Raw genomic sequence first — 26,917 nt, forward strand, 5'->3', positions numbered from 1 at the left:
TAAATCATCAGTCTGAACCAAATATGATCTTGGAGTCATTTTTTGTCCAGTCACTCTCGCTGGTTTCTACACTCCATCTTGCCGAACATTAACAGAATCACCAACCTGCAAAGGTGGTAAAGGCTTTGAACCTTTGTCAAAGTACAGCTTCTGTTTTTCTTGTCTTCTCTTCAGATGTGTCTGTATGTCACCTTTTACCTGCTGAGGTAGTAACAAAGGTGCTGAGGTAGGCAACCTGGTTCTTAAACGTCTCCCCATTTAAAGTTGTGCAGGTGAGGCTGTATCTACTGTAGGCGTATTTCTGTAATCCAATAAACTAAGATAAGGAACTGTGTTATTCAGACTAGATTTCTTAAGAATCCACTTTACTGTTTGGATCGCTGTTTCTGCCATTCCATTTGATTGAGGAAATAGTGGACTGGATGTTGTGTGAACAAAGTCCCAATCTTTGGCAAACATTTTAAAGTCTCTAGAGTAAAACTGAGGGCCATTATCACTGACAACCTCTTCAGGTATACGATGTCTTGCAAATATAGATTTGCAGTGTAAAATTACTGATCTACTTGTAGTGTCCTCAAGCAAACATATTTCCACATATTTTGAATAATAATCAACCAAAAGTAGATAGTCCTTTCTTTCAAATTCAAACAAGTCCATTCCTAGCTTCTGCCAAGGTCTTCTTGGAATTTCATGAGGTAACATTGGTTCTTTTTGTTTTTTTATTTCTGACGGTGTGACATGTGGTACATAACAGTACCAATTCTTCAATTTGGGCACACATACCTGGTCAATATACAGCTCCTCGTGCCCACTTTTTACATAATTCAACACCCAGATGACTCTTATGTATAATATTCAATATCTCTTTCCCCAAATCTTGTGGTACTACAATTCTGTCACTTTTAAAAATGAGTCCATCATGAACACTTAATTCCTCTCTGTAATTCCAATAATCACGTATACACTCTGGAACGTCTACTCTTCTATCTGGCCACCCCTGCAAAATGGCATTTTTCAGGATTTGCAAAATGCTATCCTTTTCAGTAGCCACTTGAAATTCTTTCAGTTTTGATTCGGAGATTGGTAAATAAGATAACATAAGATTAACAGCAACCTCAGCTTCTTCAGAACTTATTCCTTCACTCTGTCCAAGATATGCCCTGGACAGGGTATCAGCAATGATTAATTCTTTGCCTGGTCTATAGTGCACTTGTAATTGATATTTCTGCAGTGTTAACTGCCATCTTTGGATTCTTGGAGGTGCATTATGCAAAGGTTTTCTGAAAATTGCCTCCAATGGCTTGTGGTCCATTTCCACAGTCACTTTTTTGCCATAGAGAAATTGATGGAATCTTGTGCATCCAAACACTATTGCCAACATTTCCTTTTTTATTTGAGCATAGTTCTGTTGGGCCGCAGTCATTGCTTCAGAAGCATATGCAACAAGTGCACCTCTTTGCAACATTACAGCACCTAAGCCTGTAGAACTAGCAGCCACTGACAGAGTTACAGGTTCTTTCACATTATAATATTTCAAAACAGGAGCTTTCATTAATAGTTCTTTCAACTGTGTGAATGCTGTTTCATGAACTGATATCCAGCAAAATTCAACATCTTGGGCCAACAGCTGTCTTAAAGGGGTTGTTACTGTTGTCAAATTTGGGATAAACTTTGCTAGGTAAGTCACCATTCCTAGAAATCTATGAAGATCAGCTTTGTTCCTTGGGCTGGGCATTTCAGTGATGGCCTCTATTTTAGATGAATCAGGTTTTAGTCCTTTGGTTAAGATGTGTCCTAGAATTTTATTTCAGTCATGGCAAATTTGCATTTCACTTTGTTCAATTTCAGATTCCTCTCTCGGCATCTGTCCAGAACTCTCATTATGTTCCTGTTTGGTCTTCCCCCACACCAGGATATCATCTATGTAGCATGTGACTCCATCAATACCCTCAAATGTCTGTTGGATCATCCTCTGATAGACCTCAGGAGCTGAAGAGATACCAAATGGCATTCTTGTAAAACGGTACCTGGCAAAAGGTATATTAAATGTACATAGCCTGGAACTGTTGTCATCCAGCTGAATTTGCCAGAATCCACTACTGGCATCAAGAACAGTAAACAATTCTGCTTCTGCTATCTTACTGGTAATTTCTTCTACAGTAGGCAATTGAAAATGTTCTCTTAAAATTGCTCTGTTCATATCTCTTGGATCTAAACATATTCTTACCTGGTCCCGGCCAGGCTTGTCTACAACCACAATTGAATTCACCCACTCTGTTGGTTCTTCTATCCTAACTATGACTTTTAATTGCTCCATACAAGTCAGTTCCTTTTGGACTTTATACCTTAGTGCCACTGGAACCTTTCGAGGTGCATGAATTACAGGTGGAACCTGTAGGTTGATTTTGATGGTGTATTTCTCTGGTAAGCAACCTAAGCCTTCAAATATATCTTTGTATTCAACTGCAACATCCCATTGATCTACTGGAGCTCTTTTCATTAAATTAACTCTTTGCACCAAATTTAAATTAGTCACAGCCCGGAGACCGAGTACAGCTTGTTTCACATAGTCTACTATGTGAAATTCCAACTCAGCTCTTTGATCTTTATATTTGCAATCCAAGTTTCATTTACCAGACACATGTAGTCTTTCTCCAGAGTAGGTTATTAATCTGGTATTTGAATGCTGAAGTGGTTCAGCTTGCAAGGCTTTGTATGTTTTTAAAGACATTGCATTAGCCTGTGCTCCTGTGTCAGTCTTAAAGGTCACATACTTGTGATCATTTATGAGAAGATCCACACACCATTCATCTTCCAGAGCTGTAGAATTCAATGTGCCAATGAAGAAATCATGAGCATTTTTAGTTGTATCTGCTACTCAGAACATTTACCTGCGTTGAAGCTTTCTGTCTCTAGTTTTACACATTTTAACAAAATGATTAAGTTTGCCACATCTTCTGCATTCCTTCCCATATGCAGGACAAGAATACTGTTGGTGTACCGTCCACCCTGCTGCCCAACAGCCTCCCTAACTGAGCTGACAGAGGTGGTCTCGGATCTATTGTTGCGTTCCCCCAAACTTTTGGTATTGGGGGATCTCAACATTCATGCTGAGGCCGCTTTATCTGGAGCAGCTGAGGACTTCATGACCTCCATGACAGCCATGGGGCTGTCTCAATTTGCTACTGGCCCTACGCATGTGTCGGGGCACACTCTGGACTTGATTTTTGCCTCTGGATTAGGGGATGGTGATCTGAGAGTGAGGAATTTTACATCTATTCCTTTGTCATGGTCAGATCACCGCCTATTAAGGTTTAGACTCACATTGTCTTCTCCCCTCTGCAAGGGTGGAGGACCAATTAAGATGGTCCGTCCCCGGAGACTAATGAATCCTGAGGGTTTTCTGATGGCTCTAGGGAATTTTCCGGCTGATAGAATTGACGGTCCTGTCGAAACCCTGGCCACACTGTGGAATACAGAAATGGCCCGGGCAGTTGACACGATCGCCCCGGTGCGCCCTCTCCGTTGCAGAACTCAATTGGCTCCCTGGTTTACCCCGGAGCTAAGAGTGATGAAGCAAGAAAGGAGACGGCTTGAGTGCAAATGGAGGCGAACTCCCGACGGCTGTAATCATGCACTTGTGAGGGTCTCTACCAAACTCTATGTGAAGGCAGTGAGAGCAGCAAAGAAGCAATACTTTGCTGTCTCTATTCAGTCATCTCTTAACCGCCCAGCAGAACTTTATAAAGTTGTCCGGGGACTTTTACACTCTGGTTCCCAGGATGCAATAACACCATCAATTGCCTGCTGTAATGAGTTTGCGCGACACTTTCGTGATAAGATCATGAACATCCGCCGGGACCTTGACTCCATTATTGTAGCAGTTGATCCTAAAGAGGTGTCCAGAGCACAGTCTTGTCCTGTTTTACTGGATGAGTTTCAGTTGGTACAGCTCGAGGATGTGGACAAGGTGCTTGGACAGGTGCGGGCGACCACTTCTGCTCTGGATCCTTGCCCCTCATGGCTAATAAAAGCTAGCAGGAATGGAACAGCCGGCTGGGCCAAGGAGGTGATTAATGCCTCTTTACGAGAGGGAGTGGTCCCATCCTGCCTGAAACAGGCGGTGGTGAGACCGCTCCTAAAAAAACCCTCCTTGGACCCTGATAATTTGGACAACTATAGGCCGGTAGCAAATGTTCCATTCCTGGGCAAGGTCCTAGAGCGTGTGGTCGCTCGCCAACTCCAGGCTCTCTTGGATGAAACTGATTATCTGGACCCATTTCAATCGGGCTTTCGGCCGGGGTTTGGTACAGAAACGGCCTTGGTCGCCCTGTATGATGACCTCTGTCGGGAGAAAGACAGAGGGAGTGTAACTCTGTTGGTTCTCCTTGATCTCTCAGCGGCGTTTGATACCATCGACCATGGTATCCTTCTGGAGCGACTTACGGATTTAGGAGTGGGAGGCACTGCTTGGCGGTGGCTCTGCTCCTATCTCGGGAATCGTCTCCAGAAGGTGATGCTGGGGGAACATTACTCGAGTCCCTGGGTACTCCAATATGGAGTCCCACAGGGTTCAGTTCTGTCCCCCATGCTTTTCAATATCTATATGAAGCCGCTGGGTGAGGTCATCAGGAGTTTTGGAGTGCGTTTCCAGCAATATGCTGATGATACGCAGCTCTACTACTCCTTTTCATCTTCGTCAGGTGAGGCTGTTGATGTACTAGACCGCTGCCTGGCCGCGATAATGGGCTGGATGAGAGCTAATAAACTGAAACTCAATCCTAACAAGACTGAGATGCTGTTGGTGGGAGGGCCCTCTGCCCAGATGGTTGACGTTCGACCTGCCCTAGATGGGGTTACACTCTCCCTAAAGGAGCAGGTACGTAGTTTGGGGGTCTTATTAGATCCGCTCCTGTCACTTGAGGCTCAGGTAGCCTCAGTGGCACGGAATGCATTCTACCAGCTTCGGCTGGTAGCCCAACTACGACCCTATCTGGACAGGGAGAATCTCGCCTCAGTTATCCATGCTATGGTAACCTCTAGATTGGACTACTGTAATGCACTCTACGTGGGGCTACCTGTGAAGACGGTTCGGAAACTTCAGCTAGTGCAAAATGCTGCGGCCAGAGTTCTCACTGGGACAAAGAAATTTGACCATATAACACCTGTCCTGGCGCAGCTGCACTGGCTACCGATATGTTTCCAGGCCAGATTCAAAGTGTTGGTTCTTACCTATAAAGCCCTAAACGGCATCGGACCGCAATACCTGGTGGAACGCCTCTCTCGCTATGTACCTACCCGTTCACTACGCTCGACGTCGAAGGCCCTTCTCCGGGTCCCAACTCATAAAGAGGCCCGGAGATCAACAACTAGATCTAGGGCCTTCTCGGTGGTGGCCCCCGAACTATGGAATGCCCTCCCAGATGTGATACGCCTGGCGCCTTCTTTGTTATCTTTTCGGCGCCAGGTAAAAACCTACCTTTTCGCCCAGGCTTTTTAAACATTTTAAATTTAATTTTAAACCTAATATGGATTTTAATTTATAAACTCATGGCAATTCTATTTCGGATTTTTATCATGTTATATTTTTCACACTTGCTCATATTTTAATTGTGATTTTATTTGTTGTACACCACCCTGAGAGCTTTCTGCTATAGGGCGGTCTAGAAATGTAATAAAATAAATAAATAAATAATAAATTTATGTCATGATGACTGATACCACACTTGTAGCAGGCCTTTGCTGCTTCTACAGGCCTCTGTGGCATTTCCTTTTCTTGGGGGCTGGTAGTAGTGCCAGGGCTCCATTTGCCCTGAGGCTGGCTTACGTTTGGATTTTAAAGGTACTTTTGCCCTGTAAGGCATCCATTTGTTTTTCTGTTGCCCCAAAATCTTTCATCTGTTTTGCAGCCACTTCTTCAGCCCTGCATATATTCACTGCACACTCAAAGATTAAATAACTCTCTCTCAGTAACTTTGCTCTCAATCTGTCTTTCTGAATGCCACACACTATGCGATCCTTAATAAGAGAATCACACAGCTCCCCAAATTCACAGGTCTGAGCCAAAAGCTTCAAATCAGTCACATATTGGTCTATACTTTCTCCTTCACTCTGTATTCTAGTGAAGAACCTGTGCCTTTCATAAGTAACATTTCTTCTGGGCACACAATATGCTTCAAATTTATTCATCAAAACTTGAATTTTATTTTTATCTGCATCATCATCAAACTGGAAAGTATTAAATACCTCTCTTGCTTCTTCACCTGCCACATGCAGAAATAATGCTGACTGGAGTCTCTCATCTTTCTTATCTGCTCCACTTGCAATGCAGTACAATTCAAACCCTTGCTTCCATTTTCTCCAGTTCTCTGCTGCATTTCCTTCAAACACCAACTTTCCTGGAGGCTTCAGCTGGTCCATTTTTCACTGCCTTATGTTTTTAGGTAGTCTTCTGACACCATGTAATATTTGCAAGATTTGACATAACCACAAATACTGGTTAGCAGGAACAAACTTTACTTAACAGTGTGTTGCAGCAGAACCAAGAGCTGTAATGCTCTAAACCAGACAGAGAGCTCTTCTTTCATTTTCCTGCTGGTCCCACCCCAAACTGATTCCCCCATACAACTATTTCTAATTCACTTGAGTTCCTACTCACATTACACCTTATGCCACCATTCTGGACAGGTGTACCACTGGATAACCGTGTATGGGAGCCTGGGAGAACTCTCATGATCCTAAAGGGCCAGGGCATAGCAGTGAATGTAATGCAGTGTCCTCACTGCCAGTTGATGGTATAGCTGAGGGTGTAGTGAATGGTTCATGCATGATGTTTCATGGATGTGCCTAGTCCTGGGTAGGTATCTTTAGTTTTAAATTTTTGTTTTCTTCTTGTCTTTGTCCTGCAATGTTTCTTCCATTAGCTCTTTTCTTCTTCACTGAGGGCCTTCTTGGTGGTGGCAGCCTAGTTGTTGTGAAACTCTCTCCCCAGGGGTATCAGGCAAAGACCTTTTTATTCTCCCAAACTGTTGAGATAAAATGTTAACCCTGAGGTTTGCTTATGCTGCTTTTGTGATTGGTGGACTTATGGTTTATTATTTTTTTGTTTTTGCATTTTAATTGTTTTATTTCTCTTATAAACTGCCCTAGAAATATAACTGAAGGATGGTATAAAAACACTTTTAATAAATAAACATTATCAGAACTATTTTATATGCCCTGAATTGCATTCATGTCTTGTCTGAATTAGTCTAGTCATAATTTACCGCAAATTATCTCTCTCCCCCGCCTCATTAAGCTAAGCTCTGTCACCCACATTCTGGCTTGCCCTTTGACGTATGTTAAAGCTTCTCCATCATAGTGCAAATTAGAGAGTCTTCACATTAAGAACCTTTTCTCCCAAATCCAACTGATCCAACATGTCTAGCTTTCAGCTTATGTAGTAAGTACCCATCAAAGAATCTACTCTGACAAGTAAAAACTCTATTCCCTTGATGCTAGCTCATATTTGTGGCTGAGGCTGAAATAACACTGGGGTTTGCTCATCATTATTTGCTTTGGCCTCCTTCCTGGCTAAGAACTATATTAAAAAAAAAAACACCTTCCAAACTATTCTTATAACCATATTTGACTATTAATGCATACAGGCAACAATCCTATTGACTAAAAATTAACTTTTCATGATGCATTCACTTTACATATTTTTTAAGCTTTAAGCATTTGCAGCCAAGCACCTAAAAGAAATAATGATCATGCTGCTAAAGCAACAAAGAAGCAGCAAGTTTCTATTGCACCTAAAGAGAGAACAGCCTCCCCGAAGAGGTACGCCTGGCGCCTACGTTATTATCATTCCGGCGCCAGGTTTAGACCTGGCTATGCTCCCACGCATTTTAATGTTTAATGTTTATAATTTCTTAAACTTTTATACTTTGTTTAATATATTATTTTGTTTGTTGCTTGTGTTTATCGTCTGTAATCTGATTTTATTGTGATACTTCTGTATTTTAACCTTTTTGTACACCGCCCAGAGAGCTACTTGCTATGGGCGGTTTATAAATGGAACAAATAAATAAAATAAATAAATAAACCTGTAAAACAACAAAAATCATGTCCTGGGATAGTCATAAAATCCATGTACTTCTAAATTACTAGTGGGAGCCAATCAGCCTATGAGAGTAAAAGAAACAGTGTTGTTTACAGTTGGCCCAAGAGACAAGTGAGGTGTGCAGGGGCATGTAACTCCTGGAAGATAAACAAACTGGTAACAGATGGAAGTAAGGGAGGATGTTACTTTATACTTCACAAACAGGTTCTACCCCCAGTACTACCAAAACTGAATTATTTTAGTTGTAAAGTGAGTACAGATATATTCCTTGGCTAACTAGAGATAATCTTGGGTGAATCATGAATGAATCTGAACATGGCTTAAAGCAAACTTTTATATTGTAAAGATGAAGTGTGTCGGTATATCCCATTTACTCAAGAGTTAAAACTTCTATGTGCTGCAAATATGACCTAATCCTATCAAATTGATGTTGACAAACATAAGATTGTATTGCCTTTTCCCAAAGTCTTTATTTAATTTTATTTACTCATAACCACTTATAACTTCAGTGGTCCTTAGGCCTCAACTGACTGGGATAGAATGAAGGTAAATACTTTCCAAATGTGATTAGTATTGATTTTTGGAACTTGCATTGCTAGTAAATGTTATGAAGTGTAAAAATTGAAAATGAATGTCAGCTGCAACAAAGTGAAGTATAATTGTGACAAATACTTTAGTTCCAGTCACTTAAATTTAGTTTTGCTGTTATTCAAGAAAGCTGCTTTCATTGTTGCATCCTGCAGCTATAAATTAAGATTTTATTAAATAATAATATTTGATCAATGAACTGTACACAAAATAAATGTAGTAAAGTCTATCAAGTGAAGAATAAGAACTGTAAATATGCCATAGATTAAACCAAAGTAGAACAGTCAACTTAGTTTGCTGATACTAAGTAAAGGAAAAATTATTTGTCTCCAAGCCTAACAACTAGATACTTATTATTTTGTTAGTAGTTATTGGCTGCAACTGAACACAGAGTAAAGTGCTCTTAATCCTATTGATTTCAATAGTCTCATGCATGATTTACCCTGAGTTGGATTGTATTTGTGTAACTAGACACCAAAGCTAGTGCAAGCAATTGTAAAAATTGCTATTGTGCTATATTTATGGTCATTCATATAGCTGTTGATCACAGAGCTTGGAAGCAATTAGTTACAAGTAACAAATTACTTGTAATTCATTACTTTTTTGAGGAACGAGTGGGTAATTCCTTTACATTTTGATTGTAATAGTACTAAGAGTAATTTTATTACTTTTGTGAAGTAATTGTAATGTTTCCAGAATTACTTTTGGATATTACTTGGGGGGGGCAGAAAGCAGGGCAAGTCTTCTGCTCCTCTGATTTGTGGATGAAAATCATGTGCCTCAAACTGGTCTTCTGTACAGCATAGCTCTTCTGTCATTCTCTGTGTGTGGGTAGGAGGCAACAAGGGAGGAGGTGGAGAGTGAGACAGGGTGGAATGGAAAAAACAATTGTTTAAAAAATGAGTGGTGGTGGTGAAGAATGGAGTGGAGGAAGGAGCCAGAGGGCAAGAACATGGATAAAGGAGGAAAAGGAAGCAGCAGCAGAATGGAGATAAAGAACTGTGGAGGTGAAAGATGACAATGTATGTGTGTGTGTGAATACTGTGTTTGTACTTGGAACACCAAGTGGCCTCCACCACCCTCTCTGGCTACTGTGCTGCATTTGCAGTATTTTAACTTTTTGCATCTCAGGGGAAAATGTTTGCTTGGGTGAGTGTCCCTTAGTTGGTGGCAGGGCAGGGTCCGGGAGGTGGTTAAGTGAGAGAGATTATGCTTGCTGGCTGAGTGGGGTGTGTGTGTACTTGGTTTGACATGCAAAGATGTGAGCGGTGGCCTCTGCCTCCCTCCCTGCCTCCCTTACCAGCGGAGAGACCACCATTGCTCTCTTATGGATAAAAAGAATTCTTCTACTACCTCTGAATGTGTGTGTTTATTTATAATGTTGTTTTAGGCTACTTAGATGTGCAGCAGCCAAGGGCAGCACCTTGTAGGTGTTTTTTAAGTAACTAAAATGTAATTGTAGTGATTACTCTTGAGAAAAAGTAAAGTAATCTGTTACTTTCAGAGCAATTGTAATTGTAATGGTAATTACTATTTTTTGGGCCATGTAATTGTAACTGTAATTTATTACTTTTTAAAAGTAATCTTCCATGCTCTGGTTGATCATATGACTGATTACACACACATTTCTATAAGCAATATGTTTTCCCCAAAATCTCAGATTCTAGTTGTCAGTCCTATAATTGTGTCAATTACTTGGTAAATAGCTATAGGAATGCAAATCACCACTGTACTTGTTACAGTTCATTAAAATGTTATTTAAAGTTGGTAGCTAGTGGAAAGTAGACTGTGTTTATTCTTTCTCCTTTTTATAAGCTAGAGAATAAAATAATAGTTGTCTTTTCCTTTTATGTATTTCTCTTTCTGTGTATGTGTTCATATTTTATTTTAGAGTATTTTAGAGTTTTTAACATATATATTTTGTTTTATTGAAAGAAAATAGAATTAGCAGGTGTGACATCACATGAATAAGCAGAAAAAATATTACCTCAATCAAAATGTCTGATACAAATAATAATATATAATACTACATCATAACGAGTTACAAACAAAAATGAAACTTGACCTTAAACATTAAACTTATGTCTAATACACAAATCAAAGATTACCTAAGAGTGTGTAAGGACAGATATTACCTTGAATTTTCCTCGACCGATATATAATAAAAAAGACTTTTTTGGACAAAGTTATAATATGGCTGGCGGTCCTCTCTTACCTGAATCATGTTGGTTAGCTTTACCGTGGATTCTAACTCCCACACTTTTATTAACCACTCCTCAACTGTTGGAAAATAAGATCTTTTCCATTTTTTTGAAATTATCATCTGAGCGCTCTTAGGAGATACAAAACCATTTCATAAGCAATAGGTAATGCTGCATTTTCAAGACATCCAAATGAAATGACAAGTTGATCCATTGGCAAACAATAACCAGTATTATACTCTATTTCTTTTACAATATCAACTCAAAATATTTGAAGCTTTACCTATGGCCAGAAGATGTGATACCTTTCTGCATTTTTGGTTTTACATCTCTAGCATAAACTTTTTATATTAGTGTTCATTTGATTGAGTTGTGCCAATATATTTCAAATTACATCTCCCTCCCCCAAAAATCAGTATCGACTCAATAAACCTACACAACGCAATACTGTTGTTGTTTTTTGTCAGGGGGGATGTAATTTGAAATATATTGGCATTGAATATGAAACATAATATATTTGAAATATACAACTGAATCATAAAGAATAGTATTTCAAGTGCTCTGTATTTAAATTATAACTGTTCTTTATTTCATGAATTTGAAATGACAGCAGTTACTTTTAATGCCTGTAAAACTGTAGGGTTTTAATATTGTAAGGTACTAGTGCTATTTTTATTAGTTAATGGCTTAGGATATTTTTTAAAAAATTATTTAAGCTGATACAGTGCCTTGTAAAAGTAATCAGACCACTGACCAATGCTCTCATATTACTGAATTACAAATGGTACATTGTAATTTCGTTCTGTATGATATTTTATTTTGAAACACTGAAACTCAAAATCAATTATTGTAAGGTGACATTGGTTTTATGTTGGGAAATGTTTGTAAGAAACATAAGAAACTGAAACAAGTTGCTTGCATAAGTATTCAACCCATACACATTAATATTTGTTAGAGCCACCTTTCGCTGCAATAACAGCTTTAAGTCTTTTGGGATAGGTATGTACCAGCTTTGCACACAGTGTCGGAGGGATTTTGGCCCATTCCTCTTGGCAGATTCACTCCAGGTGGTTCAGGTTGGTTGGATGCGCTTGTGGACTGCAATTTTCAAAGAGCGCCACAGATCCTCAATGGGATTGAGATCAGGACTTTGACGGGGCCACTGTGGGACATTCACCTTTTTGTTCTTAAGCCACTCCAATGTTGTTTTGACCTTGTGCTTGGGATCATTGTCCTGCTGAAAAGTGCATTTCCTCTCAAGCTTCAGTTTTTTAGTGGACTAAAGCAGATTGTCTTGCAGTATTTCCCTGTATTTTGCTCCATTCATTCTTCCTTCAGTTTTAACAAGATGCCCAGTCCCTGCTGATGGAAAGCATCCCCACAGCATGATGCTGCCACCGCCATACTACACTGTAGGGATGGTGTGTCTTGAGGCATGGGCAGTGTTAGGTTTGCCCACACATAGTGCTTTGAGTTTTGGCCAAAAAGATCTATCTTGGTCTCATTTGACCACAAAACCTTTTCCCACATGGCAGCTGGGGCATTCTCATGCTTTCTGGCAAACTCAGATGTGCTTTCAGGTGGTACTTTTTGAGTAACGGCTTCTTTCTTGCCACCCTCCCATACAGGGCAGTGTTATGCAGAGCTCTTGATACAGTGGACTGGTGCACCATTACTCCACTCCCAGCCACTGAACTCTGTAGCTCCTTCAAAGTGATGGTTGGCCTCTCTGTTGCTTCTTTCACAAGTCTCCTTCTTGTTTGAGTGCTGAATTTTGAGGGATGCCCTTTTCTTGGCAGTGCCTGGGTGGTGTGATGTAGCTTCCACTTTCTGATTATTGATCCAACTGTGCTCACTGGGATATCCAAACACTTGGATATTATTTTGTACCTTTTTCCTAATCTATGCATTTGTATTACATTATCTCTCACTTCTGTAGAATGCTCTTTGGTCTTCATTTTCCTTCAGCTCCACAGCCTGATCAATGATTCTTCAACAGTGGGGGTTTTATCCTGACAATGTGACAGCAACTTTAATGGTTCACAGGTGGAGGCCAGTTGTAAGGTAACTGTGTCCTTGATAGGGCAATTTCTTTCATCTGTGTAAACTGAGAGCTTCCACAGCACAGGGATTCAATACTTCTGCAAGCAACATTTTCAGTTTTTTATTTTTCTTACAAACATTTCCCAACATAAAACCAGTGTTACCGTACAATAATTGATTTTGAGTTTCAGTGTTTCAAAATAAAATATCATACAGAACGAAATGACAATGTACCATTTGTAATTCAGTAATATGAGAGCATTGGTCAGGGATCTGATTACTTTTGCAAGGCGCTGTATTTTTAAACTTGATGATTCCATTTTTCCTTCTCTATATGATGACAATATGTATTATTTATACTATGTACAATAAAGATATAATTTTTTTAAAGGATAAAGTTGGCTAAACCCTGAGACTGAAAATTATTCCTTGTTGGCTGACATGATTATGACCTCACTTCTCTGTTCCTCTGCTACTAGCAGAGCTACTGATATTAAGCTGGATTTTCACTATCATGATTCATTTTGCAGACTGAAAATCTTATTGGCAGAGCAGCTCTTAAAGTGAGATGGTTACAGTATTTTAGGAAAGCAAGCCCTGATGTCATTTACTGATGCAGCCAGTAAGAGTGTGCTTTAAGTGGTTAATTTATTTCCTTTGGCATTTTAGCTTTTGCTGTGTGCATTCACCAAGAGTAGCATGTGCTGTACAAAGTTAAATAGGATGTTCTTGGGTTAGCTGAACCTGTGCAGTAGTTTTTCCAGCCATTTAAAAAGGAGTGTGGGGGGACAAATCAAGGATACCTCCAAGGATGTTCTGTGTCTGGGTGTATGTGTGTAGAACTTTGGGGAAAATATTGTGGTGTAGTGGGGTTGTGCTTACCTTGGTAACTGCATGAAGTGACTGAGAGAGACTTTTTTTGTAGTTCAAACTTTAAAAGCTTTCTTAGGTGCTCCTATGCCCTTGCAAACAAGGCAGGGAGAAAAATGCTGTCTTGTGGGGAGTGAAAAATTTCTTGAAAATAGCAGGCAAGGTTAGGCAAAACATTAGTTGTGAAGGCAAGACTTGGGACTTGCAAAATGACAGGAGAGACAGTGAAATTTGTTTTTTTTTTCCACATGGGAAAGATGTAGATCCATGCATCTTTTCACTTATAGTATGGGAAGAAAGGCAGCAGGAACGGGTGATTTTTTGTGTATGAAAAATGACTGACAGGGAGATGATGATTTAAATTTATACCCCACCCTTCATCCCACAAGGAGCTCAGGGTGGCATTAATCAGCATCTCTTCTCTGTGCACATCTGTTCATTTTGAACAGTTCATATATATAAAAAAGGTGGAAATGTTACACATGACAGAACTGGGGCAATGTGTAGTCTGGCCCTGAAATTATTATTATCCATTCAGTATTCTTCATAAAATTAACTGGCGGCCTTAAATTGACTTGTTAGAAGGCTTGGTATCCATTATAATAAAAAAAGGAAATCTTTGAAATCTTTTAAAAAGTATGGCCCTGTTTAAAGAAGACTCCAGATGCAAGAAAAGCACTCACTTGTGTGTGTGTAATGACTTAACACACTTTAAGAACCCTTTAAAGTGTGATGGCCCTTCACATGCACAGCATTTGCATACCATCATCATCATCATCATCAATCTTTATTTACAGTCAACTGACCACAAATATAAAACATAATGCTGGGAGTTATAAAATAAGATTACTTAGTAACACAGGGTACAACGAGCAACAAACTGAATTATATAAACAACTCAAGTTATTTAATTACCATTGACAATCATACAGGGTCTAGTCCAGATGCCCAAGTTCAAGAATTTTGCCACTTGCTCATTAATTGCCTTATCTGAACCCTCAAGTAAAACAGTCAAAAGGGACTCAACAGAAAGGCCTGGGAAAGACTACATAATAGGGTATATTAGGTCTTTTCTGGCCCCTTCGTAATAGCTACAATTAAACAGGACGTGTGAAATAGACTCCACTTCGTCATTATCACATGGGCAACATCTGTTGTTTCTTGGAGTTTTTTTTATATCTGCCACCCAAAAGTTTAGAGGGTAGGACATTAGAGGGTAGCCAAAGAGAATGCCCTCCTATACTTGGGAATAACTAACCAGCTTAGGTAGGGCACTTTGTGAAGAAAACCTGATAGACCCAGTGACTGAGGAGAACAAGGGGAGAACTAAGCTTGACTAAGACAGGGGAGTGGCACCACCCCTCTAAAACTTCTCTCCTGGAACATTGCTGGATGGAAAACTAAATGCAGGGACTCAAATTTCCTTGCTTAATTGAATAGATTTGATATAATCCTGTTCCAGGAGACATGGTGTTGCAACCATATATATGTTAATGGATTTGTGACTTTCTGTCTGCCAGTACTCCCTACTAAGGGTAAGGGAAGGGCCAGTCAGGGATTGAGCCTCTTGGTTTCCTCTTCTATTGACGCTAAGATAACAGAGCTTCCTAACTGCGATTCTGTTTTGTTGGCATTGATCCTGGAGATGAGGACTGCTCAGCTCACCCTGCTTCTGTTCAGTGTCTATTTTCCCCCAGCGGCTTGCAGGGAGGCTCCATGTTAAATTGGCTAAAAGTTGAATGTTATTACATACAATGGAGGGCTAAATTTCCTCATGCGTTCCCTATAATTGCAGGCGATTTTATAAGGACTGGAACTTATTTGGTGGATGCTTCCACCTCAGGTGCCATCCCTCCCGAGGCAAGGATCAACTTAAGGGCAGCTTACATAATTCAAAAGATACTTTTGTAAATCCTGGAGTCTGCTTCAATTTGTTTCAAAAACTGACCTGTCTATTTTAAATGGCTCCAGAGCTAGCGATGACTGGGGAGAGTTTACTTATACTTCCTCTAGGGGATCGAGTGTGGTTGACTATAGTCTCATCCGCAAGGATCTGAAAACCATGGGCTGTAATTTTAGAGTAGCAGACCATTCTGACAGTGATCACTTACCGCTGGAACTATCTCTTGTTATACCAGGCATGTTAATGTTAAAACAGGCCACATTACTTACCTTCTAGCCCAACTATCATGGCCAGCTCTAAAAAGATCAAATGGTCCAGTAAAACTGGGCAGGCCTTTCATAGCTTTGTTCATTCTTCTCATACAATAAATGCCCTAGAGCAAATAATAGCAGATATTTCACCGAAGAAGGGTATATCAGCTTTTGAGGTGATGCAGAATCTGCATCTCTTTCTCCAAAATTCAGCTGGTATTACAAAGCAATTGACAGACAGAACAAATAAGTGGTTTGATAGGGAGTGTGCCAACCTTAGAAGAAGAATTCATTCTGCTTATCTCCTCTATCGTGCAAATAATGAATGCCAACTTCTGCACTCGTATTACGTGTTACGGAAAGAATATAAGAAGCTTTTACATTTGCATACCAGCAATATATGGCCCTGCGAAAACCTCACTGAGGTGCAGTTACTGTGTAACTAGGTGTCAGTTGCAGAGATTAAGTACCCTTTAACTCTACCATGTGAAACTCTGCATGGGTCAAGCACTGTTCATACACAGCACGTATCTACAGAGCATCTGTCTCCTACTTACATACATGCTCTGTTCTCCAGATAATGCCTCCCATTGATGACACAACTTTACAACTGTGATGAACATCAATTGGAAGAAAAGGTTATTAAAATAGCCATTTCTATGTCGACAACATAGTCACACCTATGTCACACCTACATCACTGCAACAGAGCACTGGATGTGGCACAAATTAGCACTAAATCACAGAATGCAGCTAGTAGTGTATAAAGGGAGATCATAACTCAGATCAGATATCACATAGTCTGGGGCTATATCCTTCTGGCCCTGTGTTATGCATACTCAAAGGCAAACTTGTAGTCTAGCCTTGCATAGCTTCTTTGTGTTTAACAAATAGCTGGCATAGAGGGGACCAGACTGGATTGGTATCATGGCACAAGGGAAAAGAGGCATTAACTCATTGTCCCTGCTATTGCTCTTACTGTGCCAGCTATTTGCAATGGGAGGAAAGCTCTCATTGGTGCTTTACAGAATATTTAATATAAATTTGTGATCAATACACTTCAGTGAACTGCAGGATTTTTTTCTGCTACATATTTGTTTTAATGATTGAATTAGTTTGTTTCAATACTGTATAAACTTTGTTTATGAGTCACAGTACTTGCTGAAATATCAGTGTTATGGGCAGGATATTTATAGATAAATATCTAATTTGTGCTTTCAGGCGTTAGAGTCAGATAAACATTATTTCTGCAAAAACTGAAAGATCAGCTCAGTTGATAGCAAATTAATTACTTAATGTAATTTGTTTTGCTTAGATCAGAAAATTTTTTAGAGTGATTGAAGGCAGTGAGTGCATTGAGATGCTGAAAATACTTTACACCAAGCCTGTGGAAGTCAGAGGGTGTCGTCCTTCTTACCAATGATATGTAACACCTTTCTTCTGAGGCTTAGATTTGGCGAAACCGGTTGTTAATTTTCAGCAAGTTCTGGTTCTTTTGTATCTGGCATGTATTGCAAATTGTTAATTTTTATAGTGTAATAGCTCTAGATTATTGCTATATTATATTTTATTGCCATTTTAAATATATTTCACTTGTACATTGCTTTGAGTACAGGATTAACACATATAAATGTTATGCATAAAGAAATAACCATGGTCTTTGTAAAGTTGGAAAGCAGATGGGATATTTTAGTATCTTTACTTGTTAGAGGATACATTTTATTGAATTGGATATGGACATTTATTTATTTATTATTTGATTTATATCCCACCCTTCCTCCCAGCAGGAGCCCAGGGCGGCAGTGTACAAGTGAAATGAACAGATAAATTAATATCCTATTTGTTCAAATATTAAATGTAATTTTGTGTCTTCTCTACACTTTCCTATTTTTATCAAAATTCATTCTTATAATTAAATTTACATCTATTTATATTGAAGAAACTTCCAAGTGAAACTGATTATTAAACTACACAGTGTATGAATTTCTGGCTTACTGCTGTTTGAACCATCCTACTCATCCAGCTGTTCAAAGGAAAAGTCCCTGAATCACGTAGATTAAGTAATGATAATGGAGTTCTATACAAAAATGGAATGTGTGTGTTTGGTTTATTTGCTCTATTAGAAAGACTCAAACCACTCATTTTTCCCTTTTAACTACAAGAGCAACAGACTAGCGGACCTCCCTTTTGAAAGGTGTCCTTCCCCATATAGCAGGGGAGGGGAGCCTCCAGGCCAATCATGGCCCCCCCTTAAGGGGTCCAGTTTGGCCCATCGGGCCATTTTCCCCAAGACATGCCTACTAGTGATATCACCTGATGGGGAGGATAGGGTTTAATCCTTCCTTGGCTGGGTGATCCTGTTCCCAGTGGCTGAATGGAGATTAATGCACTGCACAAAAGCATCTTTTGAAGCAGCTCTCACAAGTGAGCTACTTCAAAGGGGCTTAAGGCCTTAAGACAGCTCCTGTGCTCCTGGGGCTGTCTTGGAGCATTTTCCAAGTCTCTCCACACTTCCTTTTAATTTTCCAAGATTGGGGATTTAAAGGGGGAGGGGAGACTTGGAAGAGGCTTTTGCAAGTTCCTCCCTCCCCCTGTAAATCCATAATCTCAGATAATTAAAAAGGAAGTGTAGGGAGACTTGTTAGAGGCTTTTGTTAGTTTCCCAACCTCCCCCTTTTAAGTCCCCAATTGTGGAGACTTAAGGAAGCACAAGGGATTTTGACAGGTGGGTGCCCATGACACTGCCTGCCAATGATGTGATGTCATAATGGAGTAATGTGATTGACAGGGGAGCAGACCAACCCACCTATCAAATTTGGTCTGTGAGGCAGATCCTGATAAGGATCTGGCCTGTGAAGCCAAAAAGGTTCCCCACCCTTACCATATAGGGAATTAGGAGAATGGCTTTCACTGTCATTACCTGCTTTTGAGTTCCTTTTGTCAGCATCAGCCAGAGGTATAAGCAGAGACAGAATGCTGGATTGAATGGAGTGACCTGGCATGATTATACAGCCACGTGGGTGGCTGTATACTATAGCCAGCGTGGATTTTTCATATTCCGCAATGTTAAATTGAAAATACCCCCATGCCATTCTGATGCTTCCCATAAGCTCATTTCAAAACGAAACCTTACAAAACTTATAGTCCTGAACTCAGAAATGCTTGCTTAACAACCCTCTAAATTTTTATGGCAATACACAAAACAGTCAGAGAGAATAGAAAGTTCAAAGTCTAAAAAGAAAGAAAAAACCCCCAGAAACCTTTTGGTCTTTTTTCTGTCACAGTCATCATAAAATGTTGACATCAATTAAAAATCAACCATGTTCACACAGTACCTGTAATCCTATTACTGACCTTGCCCCATACTCTGACCTTCACCTTCTGCAGTTTAAAAGTTAAAAAAATGCCTGGCTGATTTTTAATTAATTTAAGAAATTTTGCATTGAACTGAATGATAATGTCGGGCATGCTCAGAAAGAACCAACTGTCAGTATTCTAAAAGCCGGACTCACAGCTGCTGGGTTTGCCTAATCAGGGAGCCACACCCACACCAGACTTTGATTTCACTTGAGACAGTCATGGCTTCCCCCAGAGAATCCTGGGAAGTGTAGTTTGTGAAGGGTGCTCAGAGGAGACTTCTATTCCCCTGACATAGCTCCAGTGGCCAGACTGGTTTAACAGTCAGCCACTCCGATTGAAAGTATGTGCAGGGAACAGGGCATCTCCTAGCCACTCTCAGCACCCTTCACTAACTACACTTCCCAGGATTCTTTGAGAGAAGCCATGACTGTCCAAAGTGACATAAAGGTCTGGTGTGGATGTGGCCAGGGACACTTTTGGCTTAAATTTGGGTGGAAGGCTACATATGCCTGCTGTAGAATAAAAAAGTGGGGGAAACGCTGAAAAGCAATGATACTGTTCACAATGTTTTTCTTTTGGAAAGGAAAGGGGCTTGCCTTCTGCCCAGTGCCCACCCAGCCAATATCTTACCCTCCCCCTCCTCCTACCCTCCCTGCCCCTCCCCTGGGTCAGTGTTGGACTACGACCTGGGAGACCAGGGTTCGAATCCCCACACAGCCATGAAGCTCACTGGATGACCTTGGGCCAGTCACTGCCTCTCAGCCTCAGAGGAAGGGAATGGTAAAACCATCTCTGAATACCATTTACCATGAAAACCCTATTCATAGGGTCACAATAAGTTGGGATCGACTTGAAGGCAGTTCATTTGCATTTTCAAGCATGATTGCACAGAAATAAATCCCATTGAACTGAAAAAAGTATGCAAATGATCAAACCCAGCCTCCCTTCTCCTCCCTCCTATTCCCTCCTTCTTTCCCCTTCCCTCCCCCTTCCTTTGCCCCTCCCTCCCTATCCCCATCCCCTTCCAATCTCCTCCTTCCCCTTCCCCCCTTCCCTTCCTCCTCCCCATTGTCAGTTTTACCTATGTTAAGCATGATTGCACAGGAGTAAATACCATTGAACTTTAAAAACATGCAAATGATCAAACTTGCCCTCCCTTCCCCTTCCCCTCATTTGCTTCCTCTCCCTACTCCTCCCCCTTTCCCTCCCCCTCCTTCTCCCCTATGGTCAGTTTTATCTATCCTAACCATGATTGCATAGGAGTAAATCCCATTGAACTCAATAAGCATGCAAATGATCAGACCTGCCTTTCCCCTCCTTCCCCTCCCCTCTCCCTTCCTCCTCCCCTCCCCTCTTAATTCTTCCTCCCCCACTGCCCACTCCAGCCCTCACTCTCCCCGGTCAGGTTGACCTGTTCTAAGCATGATTGCATGGGTGTAAATCCCACTGAACTCAATAAACATGCAAATGATCAAACCTGTCCTTCTCCTCCCCTCTCCCTCCTGTCTGCTCCCATCCCCCTCCTCACCTCTGCCCTTCCCCCCCTCCCTCCTCCTCCCATCCCCATCCCCTGTGGTTAGTTTCACCTATCCTAAGCATGATTGCAGGGGAGTAAATCCCACTGAACTCAATAAGCATGCAAATGATCAATCCATTCTCAGCAAACTTACACAGGATCCCATTTCTTACCTTCCGGATTAAAAAGCAGAGAAATTCACTAATAGGCAAAAAAAAAACCCTTTATTTATATTTATGCTCTAATTGCCATTTATCTGACAGTAATCATAATCACATTTACTATACTAATTCACTAACAGGCAAAAACCTTGCAGTTTGAGAATGTACCTATAGCCCACAGCTATTTCTATCAAACTTTAAAAAGCAGGGAAATTGGGCAGCTATAGTTAATGCACCAGAGGAGCAGGAGACCTGAACTCCTCTCTGAGATATTGGACTGCCCTACAAATTTGTCAAAATGCTAACACAATTTGGGTTGGTCTTTCACAGTCCAATCCACTTATGTAGCTTTGAAAAATATGGTAACATGTGCCTCTGAGCATATGGTGAGTTGTGGCAACACCTGCAATCAGCCCAAATAATATAAAGAAAACATGTGCTGTGCTGATCTTGTTTTAGCAGGGAGGAAGCAACATTATTATGACAGTTGATACAATTCAGATGGTCACTTTAAATATGTCTGATTTACTTTACAATTTTAGTGAGGTTTCCTAAAGGAAAACATTTTCTTTTGTTTTTATTTCTGTGAATATATGAAGTACAGCAACACTTTGCAAAATTTACACTAAAAAAACTCCAAACGTAATTGTGGCATAATGTCACTGACTATTCTGCAGAATAGTCTCCAGTGGACATCAGGAGTGTCTCAATTTACACAAGATAAAACAGTGGGAGGTGAAATATATTCTAGCAAAATTCTAGGTGTGCTCTATGTTTTTAATTGACCATGCCCACCTTGCCTTAAATGAAGTGGTTTAAACAGAGCAGGCTAAAAATATGCCTCCTCTTTTTTCCAACAGCTAGAGTCATTGCTGAAGTAGCAACATATTGTGATCAGTCTGATTTTACATCAAACTGCAGTTTCAGATTCAACTGTTAATGCACCCAGAATAGAAATAGAACATAACCTCCAGTTTGAAACACAAAAGGCTGTCTTCACCATCATATGACACTGACCAATAAAAAGGCTTTGAAATTAATAAAAATAAATCTTGACACAGATTTCTAGGATGACTAATGAGGGAAATACATTTTTTCTAGTTTAGATTCTGTGTAGAAACATTAGTAACACAGGAAAGAAGCAAACTAAGAAGAACACCAACAAACATAGAAAAATATAATTCTCCATCTTTGGAGATGGCAGGTGTTGCCACCACTCACTATATGCTCAGAGGCACATGTTACCAAATTCTTCCAAGCTACACAGGAAGTGGATTGGACTGTGAAAGACCAACCCAAATTGTGTTTGTATTTTGGCAAATTTGTAGGGCAGTCCAATATCTCAGAGAGGAGGTCAAGCCTCCTGCTCCTCTGGTGCATTCACTACAGCTGCCCAATTTCCCTGCTTTTTAAAGTTTGATAGAAATATCTGTGGGCTATAGGTACATTCTTAAACCGCAAGGTTTTTTGTCTGTTAGTGAATTCTTTTATGTTCTTATATGCTTGTTGTTCAGTATCAACGCAGAACAAGATATAGGTTTTTCTGGAAACATGGGATGGATGTTCTCCATTCCCATTGTGTCCACTCGTTCAGCCTTTGAGTATTGGTGCACTTTGGAGTGTAGGTATTTTTGTTGTGGTGTAAATTTGTATATTTGTTAAGCAGAGAACAGCAGCGGTCTGAAATGCATGTGTGCCAGTGTGTGCGTTTACCTAAGAAAGCAGGGTTTTACCCTGCATTGGGATCACTGAGACTTAAGACTTAGTAAAATAAGAAAAGCTACTTTATTTATGGAAATACATAGCAGATAGAAAGGCATACCTAGTTCTAACAAACTAAGTTGGAGGCGCAACGCCCAGGCTTGGGAGTTACCCTCATGGGTAGGAGAGAGAGAGCAGAGACAAAGGTGTCTCCTCTATCTTGGACAGTGGAGAAGAGGAGAGGAAAGAACAGAAGGAGGAGGGGCAGATAAGCTTCCCTTAAGACGTTTCAGTGTAACAACAGAAGGAAGTCAGTCAGAGCATCACAGGTAAAGGTAATCAAGCCTATCCATCTGGAGGACCCTAACTCTATCTCCCTTCTGGAACATAAACAAACGAACAACACAGGAGTTGCTCTTGCCCCACTTCCAACACCCCTTCTCAATGAGTGTTTGGTTCAGCCCATGAGTTTCATCTTGTCTCGCAGCTTGCAATGTCTGACTTTGCCCAACACCTTCTTGAGAGTGTCTGCAGTCATGTCTTCTGTTGGACAATGCTCCATCTTGAGTAGTCCTCTGCGGTAGGTTGGTACTTCATTTCTATGTGCTTGGTGCATGAACTCACCCCTTCTGACTCCAAGAGTCTGTTGCATCCTTGATTTCTTCCCAGTCCTTTTTTTGTTGGTGAGATGGTTTTGTTTGGCACAGGTATCCCAGTTCTAACACCACATCTGGCTTGGTAACAGTACTTATATACAGACGTTTTCTGATGGTTTGTCTTGTATCTCTCAACACTTCCTTTAGCATTTGGCTTTTTCTTGAATTTCCTCTTGTAGCCTGCAGCTTTCCTTTCTTGAGGAAGCTTGGTCAGTGTGTAAGTTTTATTTTGGTGTAGAGCTTCTAGCTCTTCCTTGGCAGGCTGCCTCCACCTGTCAGCCTCAGCTTTGGTTAAGGCTTCAATCTCTTTCCAAGTCTCTGGTTCTGGAAGTTCATCTCTCACGAGGTAAGCAAGTCTCTCTGGTGGCACACCTTTGTTGGTGCATTCAGAGCATCTGGGTGCTGGTGCTTCGGCTGCCCCTTCTGGCTCTGATGCCTGTTCTGGCTCTGTTGCCTCTTGTGGCTCAGACTCCTTGCCTTCCTCTGCAGGTATATTATTATACCTTCTGTGGTGGAAGAATAACTCAGCTTCTTCTTCCATTTTGCTGTCATCTGTTTGGTGTGGCGCCCCTTCTGGTCGGTGTGCACACTTTCCTTCTTCAAAGTGGACAGCTCTGCATACTTCAACTTCGCCAGTTTTGGGATCTATTACTCTGTATCCCTTCTGTGTTGAAGAATATCCAGTGAATATTACTTCCCTGGCAGTGTTGTCAAGTTTTGACCTCTTTTGTTTCAGGATGTGCACAAAGGCCTTGCACCTGAATACACGAAGGTGAGACATGCTTGGTGTCCTATCATGCCATAGTTCAAATTGTGTTTTGTTGGTTGCAGATGCAGGAAGTCGGTTTTGTAAGTAGGTGGCAGTAACCGCAGCATCTCCCCAGTACTTCTTTGGTAACTGTGCATCTTCCAACAAGGAATGAATCATTTGTCCAAGAGTCCAGTTCATGTGTCCTGCAACCCCATTTTGTTCTGGGTTGTAGACTGTAGTCTGGTGCTCTATGCCTTCCTCACGGAGAAAGTCTTGCATAGTCCTGGACACATATTCTCCATTGTCAGATCTTATGATCTGTGGCTTTCTGCCAAATTTGTTGGACACAATTCTGACAGTCCTTCAATTTTTGCAGTACTTGAATTTTCTTTTTTAGCAGGTACATTGTAGTGTACATCGAGTAATCATCTATAAAAGTCAGCATGTATAAATTTCCACCCTAGGATGTCACTTTGATTGGCCCACAAAGATCAGTGTGAATTAATTCTAGAGGCTTTTTGGTTTTCCTCTCACTTTTCTTAGGAAATTTTGGTTTTACACTTTTTGTCCTTATACAGCACTCACAATTTTCTGTACATTTGCACTGCCCCATTTTAATGCCTCTTGCCAAACTCTCTTTCACTAGAGCAGTAACTCTGGCAAAGCTGGCATGTCCCATTCTTCTATGCCAAATATGCAAACATTCAGAATTACAGGTTTCCTTGACCACATTTGCATGCATAGCTTCAAGGTATTCTAAATATAAAAGTCCATCTTTCAATTTTGCAGTGCAACGTATTTCTCCTTCATCTAGAATGTGGCAAAATTCTCCACTCATATAAAGTTCACCTCCTAATTCCATTATCTTAGTAGCACTTATTAAGTTGTCTTTAAAATCTAGAACAAATAGGCAGTTTTTAAGTTCAAGCTGTCTTTCACCATCTGGCGTTTTGCACAGCAATTGGACTGAGCCTATTCCTTGACAATAAAAAATATCTCCGGAGGTGGTCTTTATTTCTTGAGTAAAGCCTTTAAAATACTTAAACAATTTTTTATCTTTTATCAGGTGGCTTGTACATCCTGAATCGATTAAAAATCTGTTTTTATAATCATCTTTCCTCTCACCAGATACATGGTAACTAGAAGCCTTTGTTTTTGTCTTTCTCTGCCCAGCGGCTTCTCTCACTTCAGTCTACCTTTGTTTAAAGTCAGGCTTTGCTGCTGTCTGACACCTATCACAATCTGTTTGAAGATGGTTTGGGGATCTGCATATGAAACAGAACCTCTGGCTGTGTTTGTCTATGCCCTTTTGTGGATTTGGGCGATGACTCATGTTGCTACCCTTTGTTTGTTTGTTCCTGCCCATAGTAAGGTTTGCCTGCTCTGACAGAATTTCTTGTCTCTCTTTAACATCCTGGTCCTTTAAATATGATATGATCTGACTCACGTTTTGGTCAGAATTTTCTAGCACACAGCAAATTAATTTATGACGCTCATTAAGAGAGCTCAGGAATAGTTCCTTTTCATTTCATCATCAGCCAGGCCTTTCCCGCATCTCTCAAGTTTAGTGATCAGCTTTGTAAACTTTTGAATATGCGTATTCAGACTGCCTCTCTCAGCAGTCTCCTTCAGAGAAAACAACTCCTTGTAAAGGTAGATGATGTGATTCTAAGACTTCCTATTATATATTCATTCTAGCTTCTCCCTAATTTGTTTTACATTGTTACATCCTATGCAAACATTTAGTGCCTCATCTAATAATGCAGAAATAGGCAGAGACTTCACTTTTGCATGCTTACATCTCCCGGATGCTGTAGCAGTCTCATCCTCTGCTGAGGGCTCAGGATTGGTCAGGATTCCTTTTAAATCTTCCCTTTCAAGGATCGCAGTGAACCGAAGATTCCACACCGCATAATTGTCCTTTTCTAGCCTCAGGATGCGTCTCTCAAGTGTTGATACTTCAGCCATCCTTTCCTATCTTTTGTTCTGCTTTTCTTTCTCTAACTTAAAGTTCCCTTTTGTAAGTCACACACAGTACTTAGCCTTTTATAGCATCTAGGCACAACTTGCAATTCAACTTTGTTTGCTGGGCCCTTAACACTTGTTGTGGTGTAAATTTGTATATTTGTTAAGCAGAGAACAACAGCGGTGTGAAATGTGTGTCCCAGTGTGTTCATTTACCTAAGAAAGCATACCTAGTTCTAACTAACTAAGTTGGAGGCAGCGCTTGGAAAAGTTACTTTTTTGGACTACAGCTCCCATCAGCCCAATCCAGTGGCCATGCTGGCTGGGGCTGATGGGAGTTGTAGTTCTAAAAAAGTAACTTTTCCAAGCTCTGCTTGGAGGCGCAACGCCCAGGCTTGGGAGTTCCCCTCATGGCTAGGAGAGAGAGAGCAGAGACAAAGGTGTCTTCTCTCTCTTGGGCAGTGGAGAAGAGAAGAGAGGAAAGGGCGGAAGGAGGAGGGGCAGATAAGCTTCCCAACAACGGAAGGAAGTCAGTCAGAGCATCATAAGTAAAGGTAATCAAGCCTATCCATCTGGATGACCCTAACTCTATCTCCCTTCTGGAACATAAACAAAAGAACAAAACAGGAGTTGCTCTTGCCCCACTTCCAACAATTTTATGGTAAGTATTATCATTAGGACACATGAGCAGTGACCAGTATCATTGATGTGCTGGACATAGACTTGAGTATTGAAAATCCATTTGTACATCTGCAGACTCATAAAATCATATGGACACTTTAGTAAATGTAACTACATTAAATACGAGATTTTTCTGAATATACATCAGGAAGTGCAAGGAATTGCTT

At 40.6% G+C, this 26,917-nt stretch overlaps 1 protein-coding gene across 4 annotated transcripts in view; it reads left to right on the plus strand.

Moving 5' to 3' along the window:
- The window catches only part of ZNF385D (zinc finger protein 385D), a 708,505-nt gene that overhangs the window by 43,300 nt on the left and 638,288 nt on the right, over positions 1–26,917 (plus strand). The gene's annotated exons all lie outside the window — the stretch shown is intronic.

The sequence above is a fragment of the Rhineura floridana genome, chromosome 10 (assembly GCF_030035675.1).
Source record: "Rhineura floridana isolate rRhiFlo1 chromosome 10, rRhiFlo1.hap2, whole genome shotgun sequence".
Lineage (NCBI taxonomy): Eukaryota > Metazoa > Chordata > Lepidosauria > Squamata > Rhineuridae > Rhineura > Rhineura floridana.